The sequence below is a fragment of the Elephantulus edwardii genome, unplaced genomic scaffold (genome assembly GCF_000299155.1).
Source record: "Elephantulus edwardii isolate Elephantulus edwardi_28Jun2011 unplaced genomic scaffold, EleEdw1.0 scaffold00014, whole genome shotgun sequence".
NCBI classification, from domain to species: Eukaryota; Metazoa; Chordata; class Mammalia; order Macroscelidea; family Macroscelididae; genus Elephantulus; species Elephantulus edwardii.
The window spans coordinates 24,595,639-24,618,601 of NW_006399764.1; positions in this window are offsets into that span (position 1 = coordinate 24,595,639).

Sequence of the window (22,963 nt, forward strand, 5' to 3'; positions counted from 1 at the left end):
GCTCTCTGGAGAGGTGACTCCAGTAGGGCTTTGAGAGAGAAAGTTGGACCATTTCCTTCCATGTGATTTAAAGCCTCCAAAAATCTGCTCTAGAGTGAGTAGTTTCAACTCTATGACAATGATTTTTAGAAACTCTAATAAGAAGAATTAAGGAAAAAACCAAAAGGCGCATTCTCTGGGCTGATAAAGGAGAAATAACTGTGGTTGCAAAATTAAAATCAATACAAAATTAAAACCGTATAATGAATGATCTTAGGCTAACAAAAGTGAAAGCCAAGTTTTCTGGGCATATTATTCTAAAAATTGAGTTTCTGTTTATGGTGATAGAAAATTTATATTGATTAACGATAATGACTTCATCACTAAGTAATGTTATGTTGGTATGCCAGAACACTTATGAAAAATTGACTAGGCAAATATTTAATGATATAAATTTTTGTTGTTGTTATGTGCCATCGAGTCGCTTGTGACTCATAGCAACCCTATGCACAAGAGCCCTAAACGCTGTTCTATCCTGTGCCAACCTCACTGCCTCAAACACACTCATTCCCACCACTCCACTCACAGAATCGATCCATCTCATCAAGGGTCTTCCTCTCCTGCACAGTTCCTCCACTCTCCCAAACAGGATGTCCCTCTCCAAGGACCAGTCCCTCCTTGCAACATGCCCAAAGTATGTCAGACGAAGCTTCAGAATCCTTGACTCCAGGGAATATTCTGGCTTCACCTTATCTATGACAAACCTGTTTGTTCTCCTAGCAGGCCATGGTATAGTCAACACTCTAACACTCTTCTCCAGCACCACAGCTTAAAGGCATCCATTCTCTTTCTATCATCCCTAGTCACTGTCCAGCTCTCCGATGCATAGCACGTAATTGCAAAGACTATAGCCCGGATCAGGCACACCTTAGTCTCCAGCCTGACGTCATTGCTCTTCAGTACTCTTGAGAGGTCCCTCACAGTGACTTCCCCAATGCAATTTGTCTCTTGTTTGATTTCCCGGCTGCTAAAACCAAGAATGTTGATTGTGGAACCAAGTAAACTAAAACTGTTAACTATCTCAATCTCTTCACCATCCACACTGATGCTGCCAATTGGCCCAGTGGTGAGAATCTCTGTTTTCTTGATGTTGAGTTTCAATCCATATTGAAGACTGCAGTCCTTGACCTTCTGTAGTAAGTGCTTCAGGTCCTCCTCAGTTTCAGTGATCAGGGTTGTGTCATCCACATAGTGCAGGTTGTTGATGATTCTCCCACCAATCTTGATGCCATATTCCTCCTCATACAGCCCAGCTTCTCGGATGATCTGTCTGCGTACAGACTGAAAAGGTATGGAGACAAAATACATCCATGACGGACCCCTTTCTTAATTTTGAACCATCCAGTGTCTCCCTGTTCTGTTCTGACGACTCCCTCTTGGTCCAAGTATAGGTTTCACATTAGCACAATCAAATGTTCTGGGATTCCCATTCTTCTCAGAGTCAGCCACAGCTTGTTGTGATCCACACAGTCAAAAACCTTTGCATCGTCAATGAAACACAGATAGACATTCTTCTGGTATTCTTTGCTTTCTGCCAGGATCCATCTGACATTAGCTATAATATCCCTAAAATACCTGCTTAGGCTGCTTCTATTCATCCAAATAACTTGAGAGATTTGGTTTCTTCATTTGGAGATTTCATGGAACAGCCCAGTCAATTGGCATAATACTGTATTTAGTGCTTCTGTGAGGGTCCTCAAAACTTCCAAGAGGCTATCCAGCTCATAACTGGTCTCTCTTGCTTGGGCAACAGAAATTGGAGAGGCAGGAATAGGAAGAAGATGTGGAACGCAAGATTCCTTGCCTCCAAGAAAAACTGTCTTCATTTCCATGGGACCAGATCTGGATGCTTCCCAGCTACCATTACGGAATGCTTTGATCAAAGAGTTCATAGGCAAATTATAATCAATAGGATGAATAATGAAAAAAAAAATAAAATTTTCATGGATCTGACTTTTTGAAGTTGTTAAGACTAATGAACACCCAAAAATACTGCTTTGAGGTAAGCCTTAAACTAACAACATCTCCTATAAGTCTTCCTTCAACCAAACAGTTGTTTAGCTTAATAAGTAAACATTGTCTGCTTTGTGCATCATGGTATTTTAAAGAATTATTTATGCAAGATCAAATTGACAATCCCCCAGCAGAACAAAACCTATCCACCCAAACCCATAGCCATTAAACAGATTTGAATTTGAATAAACCTATGGAATAGAGAATCCTTGGAGGTAAGGATTTTGAGGCTTCCTCTCATATACTTTGGGCAAGTTGCAAGTGGGGAACCAGTCCTTGGAGAAGGACATCATGCTTATAAGGGTGGAGGGTCAGCTCAGGAGAAGATGATCCCAGATGGAATGGATTAACACAGTACCTGGGTTAATAAGGGTAGGTGTGTCAGAGACAGTGAGATTGACCCAGGATAGAGCAGGGTTCAGAGCTAGTGTGCATAAGGTCACTATGAGTCGTAGTCCACTTGACAGCACATAACCACAACATAAGATAGAGAAGAACGAGGGCTTTAAATAATTACAAAGTAGATGAACTCACTATATCTACCACGGAGCAGTTTAGTTGGTGGTTTGAAACACTGACCTTTTGGTCATGCTTAATTCTCTGTACCACCAGCACGCCTTCAAATTGACAACAGCAACTCAAAAGTTCGATAGAAAGCTTGAGAGCAGTGAGTTTAGTTTAACAGAAGTAGAACAACTCAAAAAGCAAGGAGAGTTGTATTATTGGAAACACGAAATCAATGTCATTTAATGCTGTAGAAACAACAGTGCTTAAAAAAAAGAAATAACTGTGTTGTATATGCATATTTATATGAAGAGATATACAAAATTTTAAATAGAAAGTATTTTTAACCTGGTAAATAATATGAACTATAAACAAATCAAATCTACACTTAATGTTGAAATTCTAGCAGCACTGAGAACATGACACTGTTCACGATGTGTGCTTTTCTTCTAGTCCACAGGCTGCTGCATAAGTTAGTAAAGAAAGGTCAAGAAGAACAAAGAGTGAGCAATGGGTAGAAATGGTAATGTTGTGTTGTGTTCTCATAATGAATGCAAATTAATATGAACTAACTTATTGGAAAAAAACATGCAATAGCAGTGATCAGAAAACAATGTGAAGCCAAGGTTGGGAACTTTTTTTTTACCTGCTATCACAGCTTGAACCTGGAGAAAGGACAAAAGTTACACAGGAGAAGTCTACGACTTTTGTTTCTAGGGTCGCTGTGAGTCACCTGCAACTTGAGAGCACTTAACACCACCACCAGCAGCAGCAGCAGAGAGAGAGGGAGAGGCGAAGGGAGAGGGAAAGGGAGAGGGAGAGGGAGCAGTTGGCCTAGTGCACAGAAAGCCATGCTCCCGAGCCAAAGGTGGGTGACTCTACTCTGTAGCCCTCGGGCCTGCCTTTAATTGTTTTTGGTAAAACATTCTTCTAGGTTGTGTAACCCTGGTTTGTCCACTTGCTGTGCAGAGGTAACTCGTGGTTGCTGTGAAGCTGAACACTGTGACACTGATGAGTCAAATGTGAGAATAGTTACTCATGGTGGGCAGTGTTTGGTGTAGCTCCCCAATTCAAACAAGCTTGGAAGCAGGAGTGCAATCCACTTCCACAATAGCTTGCCTCTGGAAACACTATGAGCCTGGAGAAAGGATGAAAGTTATACAGGAGGTGTCCAGGACTTTCGTTCATAGGATGGCTATGAGTCACCTGTGACTTGACGGTGCTTAACAACACAACAACATCACAGCTTAACAAAAAGCTATCATCCACCACCTGTCAGACAGTTTACCATTGCGTAGTGGCTTCTATATTGCTGTGCTTCTCAGAGCTGTGATGTTCTAGGCACTTCAAATACCAACACTTGTGGATGTTGTGTTGGTTTTCAAATCATGGAAAGCCCACGTGTCAGAGTTGAACTGCTCCATTGGGTTTTCAATGCTGTGACCTTTTGGAAACTGGTCACCAGTCCAGCTATGTAAGTTCAAACTAAAAACTGAAAACCCTCTGCCTAGTAGTTGAGTGCGTAACCATTTGTACCATCCAGGAAATACTAGCAGAGTTACTCATAATAGACAGATATACACTAGGTTTCCACTAAGAAAGTCCAGGGGAAAGGTTGAGTACCACACTTGTGAAAATTAGCAAATGAAACCTTTATAGATGACAATAATTCATTGTCTGATAGAGTACTGAGATACAGACCTGAATACACCAATGCTTATGAAGATGGAATCTAACAGGGTGATGGTTCATTATTACATAGAAAATCACCATCAACTGACTCAGTGGAAACTAACAACAAAAAAAGCAAGCACATTTCTTACTCTGGTTATAAGAAACTACAACAGGGCATTTCCATGGCTCTTCCTGAGCCTGGACAACTGCCCACAAACTTGTCCTCAGCTGCCTGCAGGCTCTGAAAGTCCCTGGACCCAGCAGCTCCAGACTCTAAAACAACATTGAAAAACTTCTGCTCCAATGTTTATTGAAAAAACATAAGTAGAATACAAAATTACAGCTCTGCTAGGCTTTAACAGGGTAAAATTATATACAGGGACCAAGATTGGAAGGGAATAGAGAGAAATGAAAATAGATTTTTTTTTTAATATGCCCGCATGGTAGGTAATTTTCTCCCCTTTCTTTTGCATTCCATCGATAGTGTTATGTGTTTGTGTAACAAGTTATTTTAAAATGTGGGGTTTTTATTTTTTTTAAAGTAGTTTGTAGGACAGATAGAATCAATCTGTAATCTTTCTGGTAATGAACAGTGAGCATTTTCAAAGTTGACAATGGACTTCAATTCTGCTGTCAGAATCACATTTATCTGTAGATTGTAATTCCAGGAGGGCCATTTCCCACAGGACACACAGTCGGGACTGGAAAGGACAGCGTCACCATCCTTATACAGCTGTCTGCAATCTTAATTACAAGTTGCTTTTCAAAGTCTTTTACAGATTAATTTCTTCGTTTGTCTTGTGGAAATGGTGAACAAAGGATGTCGAGGGGAGTGGTTGAGGTGAACGGGGGGCACAGCGCTGCCCCAGTGGAGATCCCGTTTGATGGGATGACTGTAGGTTAAGAAATGAGGTACTGGGAAGACAATTGTGCATTTCTGGGATCCAAAGTGCAAAGTGCAGGCAAAAGGACAGGTTCTGATGATGCCAAGCCCTAGGCTCTACTCTCTGTTGCAGCACTGTCTTTGTTGTTGTTGTTGTTGGATGCCATTAAGGTAATTCTGACTCACAGCAACTCCACATACAAGAGAACATGACTCCCTGCTGGGCCCATTGTTGCAGCCACTCTGTAGGTCCCTCTCTTTGAAGGTTTTTCTCTTTTTTGTTGACCCTCCGCTGGACCTTGGGCCCTTTGCTTGGCCTGTCAATGTCTTGGTTGCTGGTGAAGTGGGATGATAGCACTCGCTTGATGGACTACATGTGAACATGACATGAGACGAAGAGGAGAGGGACTTGGTACGTAGCAGTAAATTGCTGTTGTGTTGTGCCAATGACTCGAGTATGACTCAATAACAATAGGTCTAAACCCTGCCCTATTCTGAGCCAGCCTCATCATCTCTGAAATACTTGAGTCCATTGCTGTCGTCACTGTATCAGTCTCATTAAAAGTCTAGTCCTTTGCTGACCTTCCACCTTTCCAGAATGATTTCATTTTCCAAGAAACACTCTCTTCTAGCAACATACCTGAAGTATGTGACACAAAGATTTTGTCATCCTTGCCTCTAAGGAACACTTTGGCTACTCCTTCTCCAAGATATATCTATTTGTTCTTTTGACATTCCAAGGGGTAGTCAGCATTCTTTTCAAGCACCACAACTCAAAATAATTTTTTTTCTTCTCTCATCCTTAGTCATTTTCCTGCCCTCAGATACATAGCAAGTGATTTGAAAGATCATGACTTGAATCAGGTGTACCTTAGTCTAAAAACTGATATCATTGCTCCTCAAAAGTTTGGCGAAATCTCTGACTACAGACTATCCCAGTACATCTCCTGATTTCTTGTCTGCTACTATCAAAGGTGTTGATTGTGGATCCAAGGAAGGTGAAGTTATTGACAATTTCAGTCTTTTCTCCATCAATCATGATGTTGCCCACGCGTCCAGTGGTGAGAATTTTTGTTTTCTGAACGTTGAGATGTAATCTTATTGAAGGCTGTAGTCTTTGATCTTCTGTAGCAATTGTTTAAAGCCCTCTTCACTTTCAACAAACAAGGTTGTGTCATCTGCGAGATGTAAGTTGTTAATCAGTCTTCCTCAGACACTAATGGCACAGTTTTCTTTAGAGAGTCCAGCTCCTTGAAGTGTTTGTTCAGCATACATATTGAATAGGTATGGAGAAAGCTCTGAACCCTACCGGCATAGTCCATTTTGTGTTGGGCTGTTAATTGTAATGCTGGTAGTTTGAATCCACTAGCCAGTCCTTGGGAGAAAGGTAAGGCAGTAATTCTGCAATGATTCCAACCTCAGAAACTTGATAAAGGGACACAGGGAGTTGGGATCAGCTTGACAGCAGTGGGTTATTTTTCTGGGCTCTGTTAGGGAGTACTATCACTTAACTACGTAATAGAAGTGAGTGGGCATTTAGGAGCAGATGCAGTAGGGAGTCCTGATGGCAAAACAGTGATGCTCTCAGCTTAAAGGATGTTGGGATAGAACCACCTGCCAATGACTTGGGAGAATGATCAGGTTAACTGCTCCATAAAGACTGGGACAGGACGGAACGGGACGGGACGGGATAGGATGGGATGGGAACACAAGAGAGAAGTTCTTCTCTGTCCCACTGCATCACTATAAGTGAGAATTGACACAGTGACCCTGACAAGAGTAACAATAGATACAGAAAGACTTTGCAGGTAGTAGAATTGCCAAGATGAGGCGGACCTGGTGATGTTATTATTTGAAGAAGAGCCACAGCCTTAGAGCAGTACAGTCCAACTTTCCTCCCAAGGGGTTTTTTAGTCCCAGGACGGATACACACTCTGTACCTGTATAACAGTGCTGAATAGAAATCTTCACAGCTGTCTCAAACATAGGAAGGCAGATCTTTAAAGGGGGAGTACTTCAGTACCTTCTGTGCTCAGGTTGGCAAATCATTATTATTTTTTTAAATTTTACACTGACTTGCTTACTAAGTTAAATACATTGTGTTTCATACAATCATTCCCATTCATTATGTTTTATAAAATCAGTTATTATTAAACTATGCCAACCATTACCCTGTCTTTCCAGATGTCTGCCAGATCTTTCCATTTCCTTTACCTCCCCCTCCATCCACCATGTTGTGAAATCTTATGATGTCCCCCCTGCCCATCTTCACCCCTCTGTTCCCACTCTTTCCCACTTTGGATCCTATTTTACTGATTATTCTACTGTTTTTACAATAATGGTCCTATGCATTATTTGTCCTTATTAGAATGAGTTAGTTAACTCAGCAGTCTAGTCCCTTTCAACTTATGTAGTAATTTTTTTAAATAATTGCTCCTGAATGCTGTGTAGTATCCCATCATGAGAATGTACCACAATTTCTCAATCCATTTAATTGTGTTTGGATATTAGGGCTGTTTCCATGTTCTTGTGTTTGTGTGTAACACTGTTATGAACATCGGTGTACAAATCTCCATTTGTGTCTCAGTTTCAACTTCCTTGGAGTATATTTCTAGCAGTGGAATAGCTGGATTATATGGAAATTCTATGTTCAGCTTTTTCAGGAAATGTCAAACTGCCTTCTAGAATGGTTGGACCATTTTACAAGCCCACCAACAGGGTATGACAGTTTCTGTCTCTCCGTATCTTCTCCAACATGTATTACTTGCTGTATTTCTAAACCTTGCTCCTGCTATTGGGATCAGATGCTATCTCATTGTGGTCTTAATGAAATGTTTACAGAAAAGTTGGATTTTCAATCATTCATTGATGAATATTTTCCTTCCTACCCCCAACCAGTTCACATAAAAAAAAAAATTTAACTTATTGCTGCATTCTTCTTCCCCACCCCTTCCCCAGTCCACTTTGCGATGCTATACACTTCTTATTTGCCAGTAATTTTGAGCATTTCTTCATGTGTCTGTTTGCCATCTGAATGTCTTCCTCTGTGAAAAGTCTTTTCCTATTGCTTGCCCATTTTGTAATTAAGTTATCAGTCTTTTCTCTTGGAGACCCTTCAGGATTCTGTAAACTTTGTTATGAGACCCTTGTCTGAGATGGTATTGCCAAATATCTTTCCCAGTCAGTAGGTTTCCTTTTCACCTTATTGGACAAAGATTTTTATGAGCACAGGAATTTCATCTTTAGAGGGTCCCATTCATCAATTTTATCCTCTCCTGGTTGTTTATTTCTGGCTGTATTTATCAGCTTTTTATACCATAGGGTTGTTGCTGTTAATTGCCTTTGAGTTGAGCACAACTCATGGCTACTCTATGAACAAAAGGCCTGAAGCCCCTCTACAACTATCAACAATTATCAAATTTCATAGAATTTCTGGAGGCATGTTTTTGGGGAAGTGGATGCCAGTAGGTCTTCTAAACTTGGTTCCGATTTGTCTCTTTATAGTGTTTATGTCTGAGGGCTTTACACCTAGGTCTCCTAGCTATTTTGAGGTGGGTTTTTTGGTTTTTTTGTTTGTTTGTTTTTTGGTATAGTGAGAAGTGTAGATCATGTTTCAGCTTTCTGCAAGTCTTCTCTTGCAAATCCAGTTTCGCCAGCACCACTTGTTGAAGAGGTTTTCATTTTTTCATTTGATACATTTTGTTTCCTTGTCAAGTATAAGTTGACCATAGATAGATGGGTTCATTTCTGGGTTCTCAATTATCTTCCATTGTTCTTTGTGGCAGAACAGTCTTAATGTACCATTTTGTCAAATAGTCTCATTATTAGTAAAGGAGTAAAAACAAAACACAAGGAAACAAAAGAGGAACCTCTTATAAAGAGAATCCAGTCCAACCCCTGGTTATAGAGCAGAATCCTAGGACTGGATGGAGGGACTATAAGAATCTAGAAAAAGTGTGCTGGGTCATCTGGCTGTTAGCTCATTCCAAAGTTTAGAGCCCTCACAAGGGCTGCCTGGTGGTGGAGGAGGTGGGAGGGGGGTATGGAGAAAGGGTGAACTGATACCAATTTGTTCTTGTTTTTTGTGTACCATCAAGGTGGAACTGCTTCATAGCTTGTCCTTAAAGTGTGTACAGGAGGAGATTGCTCATCTTCTCCCATAGAACGGCTAGTGGATTCGAACTGTGTACCTCTGTGTTGGCAGCACAATTTCTTTTCACTACACTCTATCTTAGAGAGGGTGAAACCAAGTTTCTCCTTGGAGGCTAGGATTTTGAAGCTCTGTCTCATATGCTTTGGACACATAGCCAGAAGGCACCAGTCCTTGGAAAAGAACATCATGCTTAGAAGGGTGGAGGGTCAGTGCAGGAGAGAAAGACCCTGAATGAGAAGGATTGACACAGTAACTGGGCTAATGAGGGTAGATGTGTTGGAGTGAGTGAGACTGGCCCAGGATTAAGCAGGCTTCAAAGCTTGTACATAGGGTTGCTATGGGTTTCAGGTGACTTGGCATATAACAACAATAACAACAAGCCATCAGGGCATAGAAAAACTTAAAACGATGGTACCTGTTTCAATGGATGTAGTCCTATAAAATCTCAGAGAGGCTGCATCTTGTCTTTGGTATACCTCCAACCATCTCTGGTTGGCATTGGTTTTTAAGAAATAGCAGATCCATAAGGTCTAGACATAAGGAACCATCTCTACCCTCACCCCATGCTCTCCATTTCCATTTCTGCCTAAACTTTGCTCAATTGTACTTAAAATAAAAACACAATGAATCACATACTAATATTTTTTTTTCTTCCTCTTGGGTATTTTTTCCCTCCATTTCCTGGAGGCACCGTGCCTAGAAAATATTTTGAGGATGAAATTATACCAAAAATAAAACCACTTACAGAGCCCCATCCTTTGGGGTATGACTTCATTTCACTCATTGTAAATAGCTGCTGGTGTCTGGGATTGCAATGAATGTTTGTCCCGTTACATCACAGGGGACTTTGGGAAGCTATTTCTCCGGCTGCTCGCAGGGAAAGACAAGTGATAGGGAGGAGGCACGGAAAGCCTGCAGCGTCGTCTGTGAGAAGACCCAGCTCCTCTAAGCTCCAAGAGCTGCTTTGGGCTGGTTGCTTTCTACCCACTTTCACCGCTCCTGACTGCTTGCTTGGCAAACAATGATAACAATGTTTTTCTACTCTCTTTCTCCTGATTGTCAGGGAGACCACAAGAAATTATTTATGTGGAGAATTTGAGTATGAATGAAGAATATATCGCTGTGTTGCTCTTTAGTAACGTATTGCTGTTTTCATCAGCTCACATACTTGAGCATTTTGTGAGGAGGGGGCAGTTCTTGGGAAAGGCATGAGGCATGGTAGAGTGGAGGGTCAGTGAAAGCAAAGGAGATCCTTGATGGGAGAGACTGACACAGAGACTGCAATCAGGGATTAAGCACACTGCAAAGTGTGAGAACAGCCCAGGAATGGGACAATTTTAGACCTGCTATAAACAGAGTCACTGTGAGTTGAAGCCAACTCCACTATATCTAATGACAGCAACAATGAATACTACTGGAATCCTTAGTTCCTCACGATGAAGTTGTAGGAGTCCTGGGCTAGCGTGATGGAGCACTTGCCTGCGAGCTAAAAGGTTGGAGGTTTGGGACCAGCATCCAAGCCTTGGATGAGACCTGGTGATTGGTTTTTAAAGGATAAGTGCTTTGGAAGGCCAGTGGGGCACAGGTGAAGCCCACATACACTGGCTGCCATGGACTGGCATTAACTCAGCAGCAACTAACAACAACAACAACCTCTGGAAGGAGCGATCCTCCAGGACCAACTGCCCAGAGCTGTTATCTCCCACTTAATTCATCAAAAAAGGTACTTAATAAGAAGGAAAAGGGGAATACCTGTTTATTACCCTCAGAATTCTAAGTCTTAGCCTTAACCGATCACTGGAATGTTCTACTTTGATTCTTGGAAAAGACAAAGTCATTGTCCATAGTGACCATAGAGTTAACTACTGAGTGTGGATGCAGACACAACAGAATGAAACAGGGCCCAGGGCACAACCCCCTAATACTTGGCTGCAGATTGTCCACTGTGATCCATATGTCTCTTTTTGGCTAATTTTAAGTCCAGCCATTTTTCTCTGGTCTCTCTTAATCTAGAAACTCTGCTGGAACCTGCTTAGCTTCATGTTAAACTTGTTGTGCACCATCAAGTTGGAACCAACTCCTACCTGACCATCCAGTGGGCTTTCCGAGACACTAAACAGCACAGGACGAGGTACTCGGGCAAAGGCTGCGTAATGGCAGAAGGACAGTAACGTGACCCAGGCCTTCTGCATGAAAAGTGAGAATTCTCCCACTCCCCACCGTGCTGCTCAAACCAGCCACGCAAACTTCCAAATTGTCTGCCTTGCTGCAGGCAAGTAGCCCTGGGGGTACCGACAATTAGGCACACCTTCTAGCAACGTCTGTGGATCAAAAAATGCTAATTTCTGGAAGATCTCTGAGACAGGATCTACTGGCTCTTTCAAAGCAGCTCCTTAGCTTGCTAAAGGCTCTTTGGGATCCCTGAGAAGACTATCTGATCAGTGGGCTTTGAGTCCAGATTCCTGAAAGTTGAGCCAAATTGTCAGGTTACTGACTGTCCCTTAGTTCAATGAAGATTACTGCCAGTTGCACCTGAATTTGAACTCACTCCTTTGGTTGAAATGTAAAGGCTTAATAATGTACAATAAGGGAGCTCAGGTGACAGTCAGAGAGCTCTGCTGGCACGGTAGAGGAAAACACTTGTTTGCTAGGCAAAATGTGAGAAGTTCGAATCTACTAGCTGTTCCTCAGAGAGAGATGTGACAGTGGGGGACCCTCTGGGGCAGATCTGCAAGGTTACCAGGAGTCAGAATTGACTCAGTGGCAGGAAGAAGTGGGTCACGCACAACTGCAGAGTCCAATATCAAAGTCTAACCCTTCTATTTTTCTCTGTGAGTATTAATACTTTGTCCAGCTGCATCTATTCAGCTCACAAATGAGCTGCTGTACCTGCTGGTCACTCGATCCATCATCCAGTGCCAAGATTTGTAACAGAAATGAAAAAAAAATTGAAAATAAATAAATACACCCCCAGGTTCTCCATCACTCCCTCACCCCATTTTTGAGGAGAAGAGGATATATTGATATAAATCTCCCAGACAACAATTTGGTGAGACTTAGAGCTTTCTCAGTGTGAAGAGAGCATTCCATTCCTTTAACCCCAAATCATGACCCAGCCAACCTCAAGAGAACTTCAAGAGGGCACCAGACCCAGGTCTGTAACTGTGGGATCCGTTATCCCTTTGACTTCTTCAGTTGTCTTTTTCCTCTTGCAGAAAACTTTCTGAGCCCTCGCCGACTGTGTGTGAGGCCCTGGCTTTCCTGCCAGGAGGGGTCTGAAAATAGCTGTGTGGCCGTAAATTCTGAATCTGCCCTGCCTGGTGTGAGTGCTGGGCACCTGCGGCCTCACCAAATGGTAGTCCTCACCTTCCCCTGCCTTGGGTCTCGTCCACCTGGCTTGGCTTTCTGCCGCAGCCTCCTGTGGGGACTTAAGCCCTCTGCCGAGTCACAGCTCGCTGGACTAAGGCCCTATACGGTGCCTGGCTCCGGAAAGGCCTCTCCCTTGGAGAGAAAAGGCCTGTTCTCTGTCCCCTTTTCTCTCTTCCTCTTCCTTCCCAACCACTGGCAAGTGTCCTGTGTGAAGACACAAACCCCCAGAGGAATGTCACTGCCCCACTGAGTGTGAGCGCTGGGAGCCAGGGCCTAGCCTGGCCTGGGCGAGATGCTGACGTGGCCACTCAGTCCCTTTTTATCCAACAGCCTGTGAGGGAGGAATAGAGAATATTTCCATCTGAAAAGAACTTGTGTCTGGTCTAAATGCCAGTAGAGGAATAAATCTCAAGACTAAAGAGGAAACAAAAGGGAGCTCTGGTGGCCTAGTGGCAAGAAGCTGCACTGCAATCCTGAAAGCATGTGGTTTGAATCCACCAGATGCTGTGCTGGAGAAGGAGGATCAATCTCCTCCTGTACCAGTCAGATCCAATTTGATGGTACACACACACACACACAAAATAATAAAATATTTTTTAAAAAGCTGAAACAAGACTCTAAGAATCATTCTTTTTCATTCATTTGTTCCATAAATACTCCATTGTGTTGTTGTTGATAGGTACTCTAAGTCAAAGGCATCCAGTGAACATCCAACCAGAACACAGCTGGACCCCACACAATCTCCAGTCTGTCACAAGCTCAAGTTCACGGTGGCAGACACTATGAGGGTCCATCTTGTTGAAGATCTTCCTCCCCTCTGGCTTTTCCAGTATGAAGTCTCTCTCCAGGGACTGGACCCTCCTGACAACATACTCAAAGTACGTGAGACCAAGTTTCACCATCCTTGCCTTTAAGGACCACTCTGCTTACCCTTCTTCCAAGACAGATTTCCTTGTTGTTTCAGCTGACTATTCAATACTCTTTGCCAAACAGTTCTTCAGTGTTCCAAAGTCCGACTTTCAAATGAAAAGTAAATAACTGAAAATACCACGGCGTGGATCAGACATACTTTAGTCGAAAAACTGACACTCTTGCTCTTGAGCACTTTGGAGAAGTCCTTGACAATTTTCCCAATGCAACTCATCTTTTGATCACTTGCCTACTGCTAACTGATGTATGAGTGGTGGAAATGCTCGATTATGTTCAGTAATAGTCATGTTATGGTGAAGACAACTGTTCTATGGCCACTGTGGTTATATTCTTATTTGAGAGACTGTCTCACTTCAAAATAAGTTCTGAAATTCCTAATACAAGAGGTATTAGCTTGGGGAGAAAAGAAAAACCAAAAGCCAACCCTGAGTCGGTTGCAACATTATATTCTCCAGTCAGATATGATATGCTTTCTGTAAAAACAATAAAAGAAGAACTAAACTAGTAATTCTTCCTTCAGCCATCTCAGAGACCCTGGTTGGTGCAAATGGTCCATGCTGTTGACTATTAATCAAAAGACTAGAGATTCAAGTTCACCCAGAGGTCCATCAGAAGAAAGTCCTAGGGATTGAATATCTGGAAAATCCAACATTGGAAATTCCATGGGATGCTGTTCTACTCTAGTATGAGGGATACTATGAATAGGATCCAATGTGGATGGTAACTGATTCTCTGGCTGCAACCATCTATAGGATTGCTTCTGAGGTCTTGTTAGAGAAAGGAGTCCTGGCTCCAGCTGTCTTTTAAGTAGTTACAATACTCTATGGCTTATGTATTTTTTTTTTTTTCATAGGCACCGGATGGGCCAAGAGAGAAAAGGGCATCAATAAACTCAAACCTGAGAAAAGGACAGGAAGAGTCTGAGGGGGAAATGCCTTGAATTATGACTGAGGAGATCTTTGACGGCAATACCTGCAATGTTGTGATGTCATCCAGGGCTCCTGGAGAATCATGACTTTGCAAGTTTTTAAAAATCTAGCTTTTTCTTTTTTATCCATAGACAGACAACAGCCTGGACACAATATTCCCTGGAGATTTACAACAACCTCAAACACAATACTTCAAAACATTATACAGTCATGAGATGATAGGGTCTGGGAAAATATTGTTCACTCAGGGCTCGCACTGTAGAGGGATGCCTTGTTTCCTTGTACTTCACAGACGCTAAGATTTTCACCAATTAGAGGTTCATGGAGAACCCAGCATAGAGCAAGCAAGTCTACCGGTGCCATTGTTCCAATAGTATGTGTTCACGCCAAGTGTCTGTATCGCATATTGGTTAATCTTGCAATATTTCAAACACTCCCATACTGCCACCCCATGCTTACTGGAGCTCAAACACTTTCGTATTGCTACCACACGCTTAATAGAGTGTCTTTCTCTTTCTCTCTCTCTCTTTGCCATCAGGTAGGAACTGACTCAGAGCTGACCCTCCAGCGTGTTTCGTGTTTCTAAGTCTGTACCTCACAAGAGCAGGGATTGCTCCTAATCCTCTTGCTTGGTGGGCAGCCCCTGGCAGATGCAAACTGCTGAAGAGGTAAGGCTGTTGGCTTGGCAGCACAGTTCCTTCTGAACTACACAGCCAGAACTCTCTTAATGGCCTTCAGTGTCATGTGAACATAACTTTACACACTCCGAGGAACCAAAATATACATGCGCCTTGCTTTAGTAAAACATTTGCCTTATTATGGAAGTCTGGCACATTGTCAAGATTTTCTTGATTATAACAAACTCGTTTCTGCCCATTTTTCTGTGTCTTCCATCCAGTTTTCATGTTGCTGGTTTCCAGACACCAATTCACCTGTGACATGATTAGTTCAAACGGTTGGCCAAGCCCAGAGGCCTCATTCACTCTCCTTTTTGTTAATTCACTGTTTTCTCATCTATTTCTAGTTTATGCCACTTTATTAGTATTGTTGTTGTTGTTGTTATGTGCCATCAAGTCACTTGCGACTCATAGTAACCCTATGTACAACAGCCCTAAACCCTGCTCTATCCCTTGACAATCTTACTGTCTCTGACACGCCTACCCCATTACCCCAGTGACTGAATCAATCCATCTCATCGAGGGTCTTTCTCTCTTGCGCTGTCCCTCCACCCTCCTAAGAATGGCGTCCCTCTCCAAGGGCTGAGTCCACCTTGAAACATGTCCAGACTATGTCAGATGGAGCTTCAGAATCCTTGCTTATAAGGAGCAGCCTAGCTTCACTCTCTCCAGGACAAACTTGTTTGTTCTCCTAGCAGTCCATGGTATATCCAATACTCTTCTCTAGTACCAAAGCTCAAAGGCATCAACTCTCCTCCTATCATCCCTAGTCAGTGTCCAGCTCTCTGAAGCATAGCAAGTGACTGCAAAGACCATGGCCTGGATCAGGTGTGCCTTAGTCTCCAGACTGACATTGTTGAACCTCAGTACCTTAGAGAGGTAAAATCTAAATATACAATTACATGTAAATATAAAATTACATTATATATAATTATGTTATAGTATATAATGTATATATAAACGTATATTCCAGTATGTCAAAGAATGGCCTGGAATTATCAAGAAAAATAGAGCTTGAACTTGAGTTTCCTCCAAATAAAAGTTTTCTATCTCTAGTAATTTAAGTATCAGTTACAGCTGAATAAAATTATGAGGGAATGTTACAGCATCACTTGTTCCAGCCATAAGACCCAAATTTTTGTCTTTTCCTAGAGGTTACATACTTACCTTTTATTTCTCAAGAAGGCAGAAGAAGAAAGCCTATGTTCTATGACCCTGCTTCTGAATGTACCGTTAGCAAGTGAAATTTATAGAGCGGTATTAACTAAATTGTATACTAAAAAAAAGTTGATAATGTCACAGAACGTTTGCTCCAGATAATAAACAAGTAAGAGGACATTAAAATTACTTTAGAACTTTAGACCTCACATAAGCAAAGCACTTCTGAAAAAGAAAAATGAAATATCACTGTAAATATTACAGATATTATAGAAAAATGAAATAGCCCTCCCTCTCCTCAAAACCTACTATACAGAGGTAGTAACCAAAACAGCATGGTATTGGTAGAATGACAAGCACATAGAACCAATGGAATAGAACTGAGAACCCAGAAATGGACCCAGTTATCTATGGTCAACTGATGTTCGACAAGAAAATCAAACCTATCAAATGTGGAAATGACAATCTCTTCAACAAATGGAGCTTGCAAAACTGGGCTGCTATCTACAGAAAGCTGAAGCAGGATCCACATCTCACGCCACACACAAAAATCAACTCAAGGTGAATCAGAGACCTGGGAGTAAAGCCCCAAACCATAGTTTGTCAGAGAAAAACTGGGTTCAAGTTTAGACAGCCTAGTCTATGGTATAAAGAGACTGCCAAATACAGCAGAAATGCTCAGTCTGGAAAAGATAAAATTGATGAATGGGACTTCCTAAAGTTTAAATCCCTGTACACATAAAAACCTTTTTCCAACAGAATGAAAAGAAAACCTACTGACTGGAAAAAAACATTTGGCAATATTTTTCAGGCAAGGGTCTCATATCAAAAGTTTATACAATCCTTTAGGGTCTCCACAAGAAGATGGCTGATAACACAATTACAAAATGGGCAAAAGACATAGAAAGAATTTTCACAGAGGAAGACATTCGGATGGCCAGCAGACACATGAAGAAATGCTCAAAATCACTGACAATAAGAGAGATGCAAATCAAAACCACAGTGAGAGAACATCTTACCCCAGTAGCAGTGGTAAAGTGTAACAGCAATAAATGTAACAGTAATAGATGTTGGAGAGAATATGGTGAGATAGGAACTCTCATACACTGTTGGTGGGATTATAAAATGGTACAACCACTCTGGAAAGCAGTTTGACATTTCTTAAAAAGCTGAACACAGGATTTCCATATAATCCAGCTATTCCACTGCTAGGAATATACTCCAAGGAAATTAGAACTAAGACACAAATGGAGATTTGTACATGATGTACATCACAGCTCTATTAACAACCTCAAAGACATGGAAACCCAATGTTCAATTACAATCAAATGGATTGAGAAATTGTGATACATTCACATGATGGAATACTACACAGCACTCAGGAGCAATGATTTTGAAAATTACTACATAACTTAAGAGAGACTGGAGAGTATTATGCTGAGTGAACAAATTCAATCTCATAAAGACAAATACTGCATAAGACCGTTAATGTAAAAATAGAAGGTTTGTTGCTTTTATTATTATTGTTGCATATCCTTGAGTCAGAACTGACCCATAGTTGACCCTCCAGTGGGTTTTCAGAAGCGGTAACTGCATGGAAAGAGACTGCCCATCCTTCTGCCGCAGAGCAGCTGGAGGATTTGCACTGCATGCCTTCAGGATTGCAGAGCAGATTCTTACCACTAGGCCACCAGAGCTCCTGGTAAACATGTGTCGGGATGGAAGGGGGCAGGATGGGTGGGAACGGAAGGGTAAGGATGAGCCAGGAGGAAATCACAGGGTCCTTCAATTTGATGGGTGGAAGCACGTGGGGGTAAAGGAAATGGGAAGATCTAACAGGCATCTGGAAAAACAAGGTAAATGTGGGCGGAGTTTAATGGTGTTTCATTTTTATAAAATGAAATGAATGGGAAAGATTGTAAGAAACACAATTGTGAATGAGGGATAGTACAAAGGCAATGTATATGAACTTTGTATGCAAAACAATATATTTTTTAAGGTAAATAATATTTTTTAAATTACTTCAGACTTCAAAATTCAAACTCAAATAAATACACTGTCATCGAGTCAGTTCCAACTCATAGCAAATCTCATAAATTTCCAAAGCTGTAAATCTTTATAGGCAGAGATAACTTATTTTTCTCCCTCAGAATTTCTACTGGATTTGAACCGCCGAAGATGCACAATCTTTGGGTTAGTGGTGCAACATGATAGAGGCTATACCGCAAGAGCTACTCAATTGCAAGCATCCTACTTCACTTGCGTGTATCTTCTGTCTCCTGTCCTTTCCTCAAATGTCTTCATCTCGGAGTTCTTAATCTTTAGACATATGAGTGCTCATGGCTTACCAATTCTATTCAAATATAAACCTTCATTAAATAATTGGTCCTGCAAAGAAAATAATGGAAGGAAAGGAAAATTCTAAACCATCAACCTTCATAAAACTTCAAATATTCCACCTGGATAGTACCTAAGCTATATTTGAGGAAGGCAATAAAACAGGGACAATAGACCATGTGCTCAGTGAAATTTCAAAAAATGATGGACTCTTAGATTAAGCCAATTGTCCATTGACAGTATCTCTTGACTTGCTTTAATGATTCTGAAATGTCGTTTCGTTCTTCTCAAGTAATTTTGGCAGTTTTGTGTTGCATTTCTTGAGGAAAGAGCAGAATTATTCAATTAAAATTAAACTTAGAGGAGTTGAATAGATCTATTCTGCTAGCAATACTGATCTTTCATTCAGTTCCAGTCTAGATAAGTGAGAACAGAAGTATTTGACATTTGCAATATTCTCGGTTGCTTTTTTTTTATAATATAAGATTTGGAAAGTAATGAAAGAAAGGGTCCTTGCCAATAATAATACCAAGAAAAGCAATGTTTTTGATATGTACACATGAAATGTACAAAATTCTGCAAAAATTGTCTCTTGGGCACAGATTTATTTGCCAGTGGACAGTGTTTTTCAGGGTAATTAAGAGTTTGAGGAAGAAACTTTCTGTATCTTAGAACTGATTAATTATAAAATTTTACTAAGTTGTAGAGCCAGGAATCTACTTTCCTACCAAAATCAGTAGATATTTGGGTTTAAATGCTTCTGTCAAATTGTATTGTCCAGAACACTCCCTCCCCATAGTTGTTGTTAGATCTCTTTAAGTAGATCACAGCTCATGTTGTTGTCACATGTCGTTGAGTTGACTGTGACTCATAACCACACTACACACAATAACTGTGAACCCTGCCCTGTCCTGAGCTAATCCCACTGTCTCTGACACACCTACCTCCATTACCTCAGTTACTGTGTTAATCCATCTCATCCAGGGTATTTGTCTCCTGTGCTGTCCCTCCTCTTTTCTAAGCAGGATGTCCTTCTCCAAGGTCTGGTCCCTACCAGCAATATTCCAAAGGTGTGTGATAGAAACCTTCAAAATCCTAGCTCCAAGGAGTGACTTGGTTTCACCCTCTTCAGGACAGATTTATTTGTTCGCTTGGAATTCCATGGTATGATCAGTGGTCTTCTCCAGCACCACAACCCAGAGGCATTGATTCTTCACCTGTCACTCGTTTTCACTGTCCAGCTCTCAGATGCACAGCAAGTAATTGTGAAGACCATGGCCTGGATCAGGCGCACAACTCACAGTGACCAAATAGACGACTGATAGGACCATTATCCCAACCAGCATCATCTTCATAATCTCTTCCACATTCAAGATCATTGTATTCCTCACTATGTCAATCCCTTGTCAACCAGCCTCACTTAAATCGGTAAAGTTTTTGCTGAGTCTAGAATATTGGCATTTGGATCAGAGAAAGGAGGAAATACCCAACAATTTCCCTGCCTTTATTCCATCGGAGTCTTCAGAGTTTAGTGAATTTGATGGACCAAGTTCAAAATCTTTGGGAGTCAGAACTTTCTTGCTCTGACAGCTGCTTCCTTATTGCTGTGATCCACACAGTCAAATGCCTCTGCATAAGTCAATGTAACACAGACTCCCTCTGGTTCTCTCTACTTTCGGCCAAGATCCATCTGGCATTGGCTATAATGTCCCTTTTGTTGGCAGGTGCTGTCAAGTCAAGGAAAACTCATAGAACCCTATGAACAAAAGATCTGAACCCTGCTCCATCCTGTGCCACCCTCACACTTCCTGACATAAACAAGCCCGTTGCAGCAGTCATTGTGTCAATCCACCTAGTTGAGGGTCTTCCTCTCCTTCGTTGACCATCTATCAAGTGCTTCCCCAAGAAAGAGCTCCTTCTAACAACATACTCTAAGTATGTGAGACAAAGCCTCATCATTCTTGCCTCCAAAGAGCACTCTGGCTGCACCCTCTCCAAGATACACTTGTTCTCTTAGCCATCAATAGGACCTTCAGTGTTCTTCTCCAACATCACAGTTCAAAGATTCAATTCATTTTCTATCATCTTTATTCATTGTCCAGCTCTCAGATGCAAAGCAAGTGATTGAAAAGACTATGGTCTGAATCAGACACAACTCAGTCTTCAAACTGACTCCTCAATAATTTGGAGAGATCCCTAACTGCAGATTTTCCCAGTGCAATGCATCTCACTATTTCCTGATTGCTGTTACCAAAGGTGTTAACTGTGAATACAAAGAAGATGAACCTGTTGAGAGCTTCAATCTCCTCTCCATCTATCATGGCATTGTCCAGTGGGAAGAATCTTTGTTTTCTTGACATTGAGATGCAATCCATACTGAAGGCTGCATTCCTTGATCTTCTCCAACAAATGCTTCAAGCCCTCCTCACTTTCAGCAAGCAAGGATTTATCATCTGCATAACACACATTATTGAGGAGTCTCCCTCCAAACAAGATGCCACACTCCTCCTCATAGAGTCAGCCTCTTGAATAATTTTTCTTAGCATACAGTGAATAGGTATGAAGAGAGAATACAACCCTGGTGCATTCATTCCCAATTCTAAATCATACACTGTTCCTTTACTCTGTTCAGGGGAACAGACTCTTGGTTCAGGTATAGGTTCTGCATGAGCACAATCAAGTGCTCTGTGATTCTCATTCTTCTCAATGTTGGCCACAACTCGTTATGATCCACGGAGTCAAATGTCTGTCAAAAACATGTCAAAGTGAATGAGCTGAAAAAAAGATTTCAAAAGAGGACACAACAAAGTTTATGATGGAATGTACAGAGAGCTGGAATTGGAGAATAAAAAGGGAAGAACTCAACCTGAGTCACAATATTGAAAGATGATATGGGCAATATATTGAATGACCCCAAAAACATCAAAATAAGATAGATGGAATATGTAGAGTCACTGTACCATCAAGAATTGATTGGCACTGGAAAATTTCCAGAAGTACCATATGAACAAGGGCCAATGGTAATGAAGGAGGAGGTAGAAGCAGCCTTGAAGGCATTGGCAAAAAATAAGGCCTCAGGAATCGATGGGATACCAATTGACTTGGTTCAATTAGCAGATGCTGTCTTGGATGCACTCAGCAGTCTAGGAAAATATGGAGGACAGCTCCCTGGCCAATGGATTGGAAGAGATCCATCTGTGTTCTCACTTCCAAGAAAGGTGATCCAACTGAATGTGGAGACTATTGAACATTATCATTGACATCACATGCAAGCAAAGTACTGCTGAAGATCATTTAAAAATAGCTGGAACCGTATATAGATAGGGAACTGTCAGAAGTTCAAGCGGGATTTGGAAAGTGCCATGGTATCAGGGATATCATTACTGATGTCAGATGGATCTTGGTTGAAAGTAAACAAGAACAGTAGAATGTCTATTTGTGCTTCACTGACAATGCAAAGGCATTTCACTTTGTGAATAATGCCCCTAGGACATTATAATTCAGAATCCACTTTATGATGCCAGGTTTTACTTTGTTTTATGTTTGGTTATTGTTGTTGTTGTGTACCACTGAGGCAGATCTGACCCATAGCTGACCCTCCGGCAGGTTTTCAGAGGCAGTTAATCACATGGGAGGAAACTGCTCACTCTTCTTACATGAAGCAGTTGGTGGGTTTAAACCACACCTTTGGGATTACAACGCAGCTTCTTGCTTCTCTCTGGTCTTGTCATCTCTACAATTTAACTGATTGATGAACTTCCTGAGTCTCACAGTCTTCATCTGAAATGGAAGTTAAAAATCCTTCTCCTAACTCCATCATAGCATTGTTTTATCACAGTATTAATTGTGAGAATAACTGTCATATAAATATTTAAGTATAAAGTAATTTTATTATTTACATTGTAATTTTTTTCTTAAAAAATTTTACTGGTAATGGTGGTATTATTGGTGATTGATGTTATTGTTGAAGATGACCACTTTTCATAAGAACAATTTGCATTTTTATTGGGATTTCAGAGACAATCAATACTATTCAAGTAATCATTATGTCATACAAGCATGTCTTCATAGAACAGTAGTAATCAATAGTCCTTATTCTTTGATCCTGACAAAATGGTTAATCACAGCATTCTGAACAATCAATGAGCCTGACTCTTTTTAAAGATATTGAATATTTTATTACTCTTTACTAGAATGACTGCCAAGTCAAGAGAGGCTGAAGTGGACGTACTGGCAGATTACAGAATTAGCAAAGAGCTCCTCAAGTTAAATTAAGGACCAAATTTTATATATACAT